Source organism: Gossypium hirsutum, chromosome A13 (assembly GCF_007990345.1).
Source record: "Gossypium hirsutum isolate 1008001.06 chromosome A13, Gossypium_hirsutum_v2.1, whole genome shotgun sequence".
Lineage (NCBI taxonomy): Eukaryota > Viridiplantae > Streptophyta > Magnoliopsida > Malvales > Malvaceae > Gossypium > Gossypium hirsutum.
Genome location: NC_053436.1, coordinates 30,344,549 through 30,357,125, shown reverse-complemented (window position 1 = coordinate 30,357,125; position 12,577 = coordinate 30,344,549).

Below are 12,577 nucleotides of genomic sequence, written 5' to 3'. Positions count from 1 at the left end.
TAATTTCTTTCATGTGGTTTTAGCTATCTTGAAGCATAGGCTACTACTTTACCTTCTTGCATCAAAACACGCCTAAACAATTCAATGACGTATCACTGTAAATTATAAATTCCTTACCTGATTCTGGCTAAACTAACACTGGAGCTTCTGTCAATGAAGTTTTTAATCTATCAAAACTCTACTGGCATTTATCAGTCCACTGAAATTTTATATCTTTTTGCAATAGAGGGTCATTGGAGAAGCTACCATTGAAAAACTTTTTACAGACCTCTGATAATAACTAGCTGGTCCCAGAAAACTTCGGACTTCAAACACATTCTTCGGTGGCTTCCAATTAACAATAGCTGAAATTTTATTTAGGTCTATCCGACATATTTAGCAGATACTATATGCCCAAGAAAACAAACTTCTCGTAGCCAAAATTCACACTTACTAAATTTGGCATACAATTGTTTCTCTCGTAAAGTTTGCAACATGATTCTCAAATGTTTCGTATGTTCATTTTCATATATAGAGTAAACCAAAATATCATCTATAAATACCACCACAAACCTGTCTAAATATCGGCTGAAAATTCTATTCATCAGATCTATAAACACTGCAGGTGCATTTGTCAATGGCATCACAAGAAACTCATAGTGTCCATACCTGGTTCTAAAAGCTGTCTTTAGGACATCTCAACCTTTTACCCGTAGCACATTTTAATTGGTCAAGCAAGTCATCAATACAAGGCAAGGGATACTTGTTCTTTATTGTAACTTTGTTGAGTTGTCTGTAATCAATGCACAACCTCAACGATTCGTCTTTCTTCTTTACAAACAGAACCGGCGCACCCCAAGGTGAGAAACTAGGTCGAGCAAAACCTCTGTCAATCAATTCTTGCAACTGTACTTTTAGCTTTTTCAATTCAGTAGGAGACATTCTGTAAGGTGCTATGGATATCGGTGTTATACCCGGAATAAGGTCTATAGAGAATTCCACTTCTCTATCCAATGGTAAACCAGGTAATTCTTCTGGGAATACATCAGGAAATTCACATACAACCGGCACTAACTGAATCTTTGACTCAGATACTTTAGTATGCAACACATATGCGAGCTAAGCATCATAACCCTTTTTGACATATTTCTGTGCTAATATTGTTGAAATCACATTAGGTAATCCATCCAGTTTATCAGATTGAACATGAAGCAATTCACCACTCTAACATTTCAATACAATATATTTCTGTTTACAATTCACCATTGTATCATATTAGGTTAGCCAATCTATTCTCAAAATCACATCAAATTCATCAAATGGTAATAATATCAAGTCAACTGAAAAGTAATAACCATTTACCATAAACGGACAATTTTTACAAACTTTATCCACCATAACACACTAGCCCAGAGGGTTTGAAACTTTAACCACAAATTCAGTGAATTCAACAAGTAAATTTTTAATAGACACTAAATTTGTGTGTGCATATGTATGAATGTGTGGAACTGGGATCAATCAAAGCAGTAATATCAGTATCAAGTAGAGAAAATGTACCAATAATGACGTCTGGTGTAGAAGCATCTTCTCTAGCACGAATAGCATATGTTCTTGCAGGTGTTCGTGCCTTAGATTTAACTGTTGTATCCCTAGTAGTACCTCGACAACCATTAATATTACTGGGGTGACGGGTGGTCTGCCCCTCGAAATAGGATTACTCGGCTTTGGAGCTAGTTCTATTTCTTTTTCAACTCTTTCTAGACAATCTCTGAGAAAATGGTCAAATGAACCACATTGGTAACTAGCTCCACTTCTCAAACGGCATTCCCCAAAATGAAATTTGTTGCAATGCTTGCACTTTGATTTTGGATTACTGAAACTACCCACACTGGTTACAGATGGCGATGAAGACCTTGGGTTAGAGTGTTGAGAGCCTCGATCTTTTCCAGAATACTCCTAGAGGTAGTAACACGATCATAATACTTATTTATTTTCTTAGAAGTAGATGATTGTGACTTACTTATAACCCTTTTTCTAGAAGTTCGAGCCTCTCTTTCAGCTTGTTTCTTTTCTTTACTCAATTCCTCAGCTTTGTGTGCTCGACTGGCTAACACCGCAAATTCTCTTATTTCAAGAATTTTGATCAATAACTTGATATATTCATTTAAACCCTCTTCAAAGAATTTACACATCTCAGCCTCGGTTAGAACCCATTCTCTGGCATATTTGCTCAACCGAACAAATTCTTGTTCATAATCAGATACAGTCATGTCTCCCTGCTTGAGTTCTAAAAATTCTTTCTTTTTCTGATCCATAAATCTTTGATTAACATATTCCTTTCTGAATTAGGCTTGGAAGAATTCTTATGTAACATTCTCTCTCGGTACAACTGAAGTTATGGTATTCTACCAATGATAAGTTGTATCTTTCAGTAAAGATACTGCACATTTTAGACATTCAGTAGGCGTACAAGATAATTCATCAAAAACCCGAATGGTATTTTCCAACCAAAATTTAGCCTTTTCCGGATTATCATCTGCGGTAACTCTAAATTCTTCCGCCCCATGCTTACGAATTTTATCTACTGGAGGCTTACCTGTTCTAGCGGGTTCAGAACCCTATTGTACCTCAGGAACCGGTTGAGGAACAGGTGGGGGAGGTCATTGTATAGTGGGGTTTGTTCTTAAATACTCAGTAAACCATTCATTCATCAATTAAAAGAGGGCCTATTTTGCCTCTTCATTTTAGCCCTCAGATACAGGCCTTTCGTTACCAGATATAGATGCAACTCTTTGAACTGAAGCTGAATCATTGCTCCCAGCTTCCTCGGATTCGCTCTAGCTTGGTTGGATGACATTACTATACGAAAAACACATTAAAAATGATCAGGAGACATCACACTTGTGAATTATATAACGGCATGTATAGCTAAAATCATGTTCACTACGTTAAATCTGAGAATCGACTAAATCGTAGCTTTGATACTACTAAATGCAACACCCTTAACTCGTATTCTTCGCCAGAATAGAATTATGGAGCATTACCGAAACTTTCAGAACATTTACAGATAAATCATGTCAATCACTGTTCATTTTCTGAGATTATTCAAAACGTCCCTTAAATGGACCCCCAAGGCCTAATATGAGCATTAAAATCGAATCCGGACTTAATCGGAAACTTTAAGAATTTTTCGCGACATTTCAAAAATTTTCCAAGGTGTAGAGCTCACACGCTAGTGTGGTCCAAGGGACACGCCCGTGTGACCTTGGGACACGCGTGGCACAGGCCGTGTTTGACCCCGTGTAACTTTCTGACTTGTGTACACGGCCATGCCACACGCCTGTGTGCTAGGCCGTGTGGTTAATTAAATTCTTTCAAAATTAGGTGCAAGTTTCACATGGCCAAGACACACTCCCGTGTAGCACACACAACTGAGACACATGCCCGTGTCTCTACTCATGTGCTTAATTCTGAACATTCTGTTTCTCAAATTTAAGGTGCAAGAGACACATGGCCTAACCACACTCCCATGTACCAGGCCGTGTGTCACACATGGTTTAGACACCGGCCCGTGTGTTTGCCCGTGTGGACAAAATAAAGCCATTTTTGGTTTCATTTCTCACATAAAATCACACCAATTACCTGCACTTAAACTCACATCCAAATACTAATCATTTCAAGCATTTAATAAGCAAACTCTATCATTCAACGTGGCATATCATTACATGCATACATGTTTATAATCTTACCTTGGTATATTCTATATGATAGGCATAATTTGAACAACCTTTTAACATGTATATAACTACCATAGTATGACAAGTATATCAAAATAACCATTACTAACCATTCCAATGGCTAGATTACAAACCACATACTTAAGCCATCTATGGCCAAGTAAGCTTATACATGCCATTATACCAAAATTATTTTACTATATATACCCAAAATAAGCTAGTAGATAGTGTGATGATGCTCCAATAATCTCCAACCTTCGCCAGCTTCTGAGCACTATAAAACAGGGGAAAATAAAACAGAGTAAGCATTACATGCTTAGTAAGTTGGTATAACAGAAACTAAACTTACCAATCCCGTTTATTATATCTAAGCATACAATATCATGTTTTCCATCCATTTGGCAAAATTGCCTAAACACATGCACTCAATCAAACATGTTAGTCACAAAATTTACATATACATCAAGTAAACATAGATGAGCTCATCATGTAATATTCTTTTCAAGATATTATCTTTTCATCTCGTAATTCTCTCATCATGCCAAGATTTTTGTCCGTTGAATCATTGAAATTCCGATGGATACTCAAGTAGTACACTCAAGGTGTACAATTCAATAACCTATCAATTCTTATTCAAGAGTACCCCTTTAGGGCATTTAATCAAAGAACACACTCTCGATCCACATATCATATTACAGGATTACCAATCCAGGCTAAATCCATTATGTAACGTATGCTCAAAAGAGATCAATTAGGATTACCAGTCTAGGCTAAACCCTAATCGTAACATATGCTCGAGAGAGATTATATCAGGATTACCCATCCAAGCTCAATCCTTTCTATAATGAGATCAATAGGATTACTCGTCCGAGGTAAATCCCATTAGCAACAATGCAGGACCTCATTCATTTCGAGAAAACACATTTATCTATCGAAATTCAATATTCAAACGAGACTTTACCCTTTTTCCAACATTTCCGAACATGTAAATCCTTTCACACATTTATAACATTCGCATAAATATAATTCATATTGCATACAATCATAACATTCAAGTTAACATATTTACATGATCGATTAAGTTACACGAACTTATCTCGACACTTGTTCGCGTATATAATCTACTAATCCGAAACATTTTTCTTTTCCTTAGTCTAACCTTGAATTTGTGTTGTCCGGATCTATATAAATGAATTTAACCATCAATTTAAACATTTCATATTCATTTGGACTCAATTTTCGTCCTAGGAAAAATTACCATTTTGCCCCTAACTTTTCCATAAATTTTAATTTTGTCCTTAGGCTTGGAAAATGAAATTTGTGCAATTTACTCCGTATTCCAAGCCTAACTAAAATCCCATCACAAAATTTGCAGCACATGTATTCCTAAAAATTTAGAATTTTTTATGAAATTTCACAACTTTACATTTTAGTCCTAAATCATGTTTTCATAAAAAATCACTTTGGAAAAGTTGTTTATCTATCAACAACCTTTCATTTTCTACCATAAATTTCTAATTTTCAGCATATTCATCCAGGACCCAATTTTTATACTTTGATAACTTTTCAAATTGATCTCATAAATAGATAGATTAAGCTATCCCGGTTTCAAAAATATCAAAATTACTAAAAATGAGACAAGGAAACTTACCCAATTAAGCCATGAAAGTTTTTCCTCTCTTTCCTAGAGTTTCCATGTACTTTAAGTTGAAGATGACATAAAAATAAGATGATATCTTTTATCATCTTTTAATTAATTTAATTATTTCAAATTCCAATTTAGTCCTTGCCCTTTTTCTAAACTTTCATGGATGAGTCACCAAAATATCTACATACTTTTCTTTAATGGTCTAATTTCCATATAAGGACCTCAAGTTTTGAATTCCATAGCTATTTAATCCTTTTAGCTACTAGAATACAACTTTTGCATTTTTTGTGATTTAGTCCATTTCATAATTAAGTACTAAATTGATAAAATTTTATTATCAAAATTTTCACATTACATTCCTAACATATTATGGACCATGTAATAAAATAAAAATAAATTTTATTTTTGGATCGAATTTGTGGTCCCGAAACCACTGTTCCAATTTCATTGAAAAATGGGTTGTTATATTCGAAATAGGGACACACGGCCGTGTCTCAGCCTGTGTCCGTACCCATGTAACTCTCTGACTTGGGTCACACGGCCAAGCCACACACCCGTGTGCTAGACCGTGTGAGCATACTGACTTGCATTCTTAAGAAAATATATGGGACACACGGCCATGTTACCTGGTCAAGTGTCACACACGGCTGATACACAGACCGAAAATAGACCAATTTCCAAGTCACATTTCTCACCGAATTTGGCACCAACCTAACTCAACATTTTTGCACATAAACAAGCCATAATAAGGCATTCAAAACAAGCCAAAATCAAGTCTTAAAAATAAAATATCACCATATACAACCAATATGCCCTTAGGCACCTCAAATGACAATTTAAAAAAAACATGTCAACCAAGTATCCAAACTTACCTAAATAACCAAATACATATATGCATAATCCCAAATGGTACCAAATATATCATTCTAACAAACATCAATATGATAATACCATATATATATATTTACATTAAAATATACCAAACATAAGTCATTTAAGTGGTTAATCTCAACAAAACACTTATATGCCAACATTGGCTAAATTAACCTATACATGCCATTATAACCAGAATTAATTTACTGAAAGTATCAAAAGAGCCGATGGATAGTGTGAAATAGCTCCGACAAGCTTCCAACCTGAACGAGCTTTCGAATTATTATAGAACACGAAAAATAACATGAAATAAGCATTTAAGCTTAGCAAGTTCGTATAACAAGGAAATTAACTTACCATTTAATCACATTTAAGGTAAGAATGCAAAACATATCCAAACCAATTTGGCCAAAAGCCTAAACACATTATCACCAACACACATGGTTGAATTCATCAAATAATCACATTACATGTATTTCATGTAAATGCAAGTAATAGTTCATATTGAACTCATATAATCTCATAACAGAATTGTGCCCGTTGAACCGTTTAAAATATCTTTGGATACACGGGTAGTACACACGAGGTGTACTAATTTGTAATCCGTCAATTCATGTACATGTATGCTCATGTGAGCTATGAATCGGTATGCTCTCACGAGCTGTGAACCGGTAAGCTCATACGAGCTATAAATCGAGAAGCTCATACGAGCTGCAAATCGGGAAGCTCATATGAGCTGTGGTGTGTCCACAACACATGCATGACCCCAACCAAATCAGTAACCCTAATGACATGTCATTTGTATCCTACAAATTCCTAAGGTTCAAACGGGACTTAGAAATCGTCGGATATGTGATTGGTATTTATACATAGAAATTATACAAAATCACATACATATGATTCAATTAAAACATATAAATACTCAATTTAATTACACGAACTTACCTCGTTGACTATACATAAACACGGAGGCGACTAATCCGATATTTTCTCTTTACTTCGATCTAACTTTATATGAAGTCTGACAGGATCTATACGAAAAATTTGGATCTATAAGAAAATTTTAAGTCATTTTAATATAATTCTCATTCAATTTAATCCAAAATGGAATTTTGGAAAAATTACCATTTTACCCTATACTTTTAATTCCTTTGTAATTTACTCCCTAGGCTCAAAAAATAAAATTCATACAATTGAATCCTTCCTCAAGCCTAGCTGATTTTTATACATATTAATAGCAGGCCATATATTTCACCAAATTCATAAATTTTACCATAAATTTATCACCTTTTTCAATTTAATCCCTAATTGATAATTTCATCAAAATTTTCTTTACAAAAGTTATTTATCTAACAACAACTATTAATTTTCTACTATCAAACTTCAAAATTCAAGCATATTCATTAATGGAAAAACCCTAATACTTTAATAGTTTTGCAAATTAATCCCCGAGCTAACTAAATTAAGCTACTACGATCTCTGAAACATAGAAATCATAAAAAACGAGACAAAAATTCATACCTAATTGAGCAAAATAAGCTTGCCTAAATTTCAAGCTTCCATGGCTAGTTTTTTTTTTCAATTTTGGTGGAAGATGATGAGAATGGATGATAATAGTTAATTTTATTTAATTTATTATAACTTTAATCACTAATTTCCAAAATTAACCTTAATATTTCATTCAATTTCCAATGATGACTATTCATGCTTATCCACTAACAACTTTAATGTCTAATTACTATATAAGGACCTCCAATTTAAAATTCTATAGCTATTTAATACCTTTAACTATTAGAACTCAACTTTTGCACTTTACGCAATTTAATCCCTTTTATCAAATTATGTAAACGGTAAAATTTTTATTTTTACACAGTATTTCTATCATACTATAGACCATAAAATAATAATAAAATAAATTTTTTTCTAACTTCGGATTTGTGGTCCCGAAATAACTGTTCTGATTTCACTGGAAACAGATTGTTACAATAAACATCGATTACACCAACCATTAATCCTTTCCTGAACCTGATCCTTTATACTTCAGAAGGCTATCTTCTTATTTCGTTCTACTACAATCGGCATCCTCAAATATTTCTCTAATCCATCGAGCTTTGCACCCCTAATGTCTTTACCATCATCTTTTGAGTTTTCTCCTCCACATTTGAGCTAAAGCAAATAAGGGGTTTATTAAAATTCACCATTTTCCCCTAATATTTCTCATACTCCTTCAAAGTATTCTTCACTTTCTCTACCCCGAATGATGTTACCTCTCCAAAAATCAAGCATCATCAACAAAAAAACAAATAGGACACCACTGGGCCTGATCAAGATGCCTTAACCTCTTTCACCAAACTTTTTCGACTCGCCAATTGTAATAATGACGATAGATCCTCACTACAAAAAAGAAAAAGAAACTGACTCAATGGGTTTCCCTACTGAAGCCCTATTGATAGGGAAATATGTCCTCTCGTATCTCCATTCAACACCATCGAGTAACTAACTAGAAAAACACATCTCATCACTAATTTTACCCACTCTACTACAAAACCCATCTTCAACATAATCTCTTCTACCAAGTGCCATTCAACATAGTCATATGTTAACATTTAGTGCAAATGAGCACTTTCAACCACCTCTCTTCTTCTTAAAAGAGTGCAGGAGCTCAAAAGCCACCACAAAATTATCTGTTATCAACCTTCCAAGCACAAAAACACTCTATGCCTTATCTGTACAACGGGGCATAATCACCTGCAGTATGTTTACAACGGTTTTGGAAATAATTTTAAACAGAACATAACATAAGCTAATTGGCCAAAAATGAGTCATATTACAAGGGCTAGCTTGTTTTGGTATGAGTACAATGTTGGTGTGATTTATATCAGACATAGGCAACCCATCATTCAGTAAGTCTAGACAGAATTTACTAACCTCATCACCAACAATATGCCAATATTTTTTATAAGAAAAGAGCAGACATACCATTTTCACCTGACGCCTTAGTAGGGCTCATACTATAGAGGGCTGCTACAACCTCCTCCTTTCTAAATCTCGATCGCAGAAAATCATTCATGCCCGCAGTAACCTGACTTGGGATACCGAAAGGATTCGATCATATCCCTTTACCTTGTAAATAGATCCGAAAAATATTGACAAGCTACCCGCTCAATCCCCTCATCACCCACAATAGTCCGCCCATTCTGCTCCTCGAGCTGGTCTATTAACTTAAGCCAGTTCCGATGGGAAGCAAGTCTGTAAAAAAACATCATATTTGTGCCTTTTAAATGTATAATTTTAAATAAAATACATTATTTAATTTTTTATATTTAGTCTATTGTAAATTCTAAATTAATTTACGTGCTTAAAAATATATTATATTAATTAATAAAATAATTTTTACGATGACAAATTATTTAAATAACTTTTGTATTGTATATGAAATAAAATTAATATGAATAATATTAAAACATATAAAATAAAGTGTAAATATATGAAAATGTAATTAATAAGTGTTAGTGCAATGATAAGGCGTATTGCACGAAAATACAAATTTAATCCTTAAAGAAAATATTGTTGAGAGGAATAGTCACCAACTTCAAATATAAATCATAAATTGAAACAACAAAATTTAAATATATGTAGAATACACATTTTCTCTCTCTCTCTCTCTCTCCATTTATTTCGTCTCTCTTATCTTCTTTATATTCATTTGCTTTCTTTTCCCAATCACCGTCATGCCCAACAACCCCACCAAAAAAAGAAGAAAAAAAGCTATTTGTTAAAGATTTAAGATCAAACATCTACAATTTAAATATAGTTATATATTAAAGATTCCTTTTTATTATTTTATCAATTAAATTATTTACTTTTTTTAAACTAATTAATAAAAGTTAACTAATATTTATATAATTATAATATGAATTTAGTTTATAACGTGACATAATTATCTTTAGTACATATTATATTATAAAAATAGTATACGTGCACTTTTAAGGATATATAATGTATCAATTGTTGTGTTAAATGCTAACTCTTTTCGTGTCTACCACAACAATCGAACGAGCATTTTCAACCATAAAAATTGTGAAGGCAATGCTTCGTAACAAAATGGAGGATAATTTTTTCGAACCATTGCCATCTCTGAATTCAACCATTCCATGAAAATAAACCTCTGAATTATTCCAAACAAATAATTAGAACCCTACAACCGGCTCTTTAACTGAAGTTGATAGTTAATTTCTAACAAAAATAATGGTGTGACCATTAATAACGCTAACTCAACACTACCATGGATAAAAAATTCATTCTCATTTTTTTCTTTTTATTTCTTTCCTATTTTTCCTTTCTTTTTCCATTTTTCATATTCTTTCTTTTTCCATGTCATCCTAAGGATTGGAATGGAACTATTGGTGAAGGGAAATAGTTTTAATTTTCTACTTATATAGTAGGTTGATCTTGTAACACCATTAACCTGTAACCGTCGCTGGAACAGGGTTATGGAGCATTACCGGAGTTTACAGAACAAATACAGATAATTCATATCATTTATTATTCATATCAAAAACTAATCATATCATCCCTTGAATGAACCCTCAAGACCCAATTTAAGCATTAGAAACAAGTAGGGACTAAATCGGAATCTCAAAGAATTTTCCGCAAAATTTTAAAATTTTTCTTATATACAGAGGTCACGCGCTCTGTGAGTAGACCGTGTGGCTCCCACGGCCAAGTGACATGCCCATGTCTCAGGCCGTGTGAGCATTCAATGTGAGTCACACGGCCATGTCCTAGCTCGTGTCCTTACTCGTGTAACTCTCTGACTTGGATCACACGGCCAACCACACGCCCGTGTACTAGGCTGTAAAGTCAATTTAATTTTCAAAAATTATGTTAGGATTCACACGGCCAAGACACAAGCCTGTGTTCTAGGCCATGTGTCATACACGACTAAGACACACGCCTGTGTCTCTGCTTGTGTGCCTAATTCTGAGCATTCTGTTTCTAAATTTTAAGATGCAGGGGACACACGGCCAAACCACATGCCCATGTGCCAGGCCGTGTGTCACACATGTGTGTGGTCAAGACACACTCCCATGTATCTACACGTGTGGACAAAATAAAGTCATTTCTTAGCTTTATTTCTCACCCAAAATTTGCCAACAACCTACACTAGTACTTAAAAACATATACCAACCAATTCAAGCATTACAACCAAGCGAACACTAACATCTAACATGTTATATCTTCACATGCATTCATGTTTATAATCTTACCTTTTATAGACATACTTGTTTAACATAACTCAATCAAACCATACTAAACACATGTAATTACCATGATATAACCTTATAAATATACCAAACCAAACCATCTCTAGCCATTCCAATGGCTAGATTACAAACAACCATTTACAAGCCAACAATTGGCCATGTTAACCTATACATGCCATTATACTAAAATATGTTTACCATTTATACCAAAACAAGCTGGTGGTTAGTATGATGATGCTTCGACCAATCTCCAACCTTTGCGAGCTTCCGAACACTATAAAACAAAGACAAAAAAAAAACCTAGTAAGCATTTAATGCTTAGTAAGTTTGTATAACAGGAATTAAACTTACCAATCATATTCATTTAAATAAGCATAAAAATAACATGCTTCCCAACAAATTGAAAAGTTTGCCTAATCACATATATTCAGTTAAGCAAGTTAGTCACATATTTCACATGTACATCAATTAAACATGGATGAGCTCATCATGCTACAAACTTTCAGGTATTTCAGAAGTATTCGAGACATAATTCTTTTAATCTCGTAATTTCTCATGTCAGGAGTTTTACCCATTGAATTATTGAAATATCGATGGATACTCAAGTAGTATACACAAGGTATACAAATTAGTGATCTGTCAATTCATATTCAGGGGTACCTGTTAGGGTACATAATCAATGAGCACATTCTCAAGACACATATCAAGATGCTCAGATGAGCCATGTAACAGGATGCTTATCCGAGCTAAACAAGAAAGTCATAAGAGTTTTAATCAGGGAGCACGTATAACTTAACAGGTAACTCTGAAGAGTTATTATCAGGGAGCACCGGATAGCCATTTAATAGGGAGTTCAAGCGAGCCATGTCAGGAAGCTCATAAGAGCCTATATCAAGACGCTCACTTAGAGCTGCATTTGTGTCCGCAATAAATGTTGGACCACAACTGACCGAATCATGTAACAGGACGCCCACAAAAAACTGCTGTAGTGTGCAACACATGCAGAATCACTACCGATCAGAATACTCGCAGGAACTATATAACAGGACAATCGAAAAGGCTTTAAACAGGTT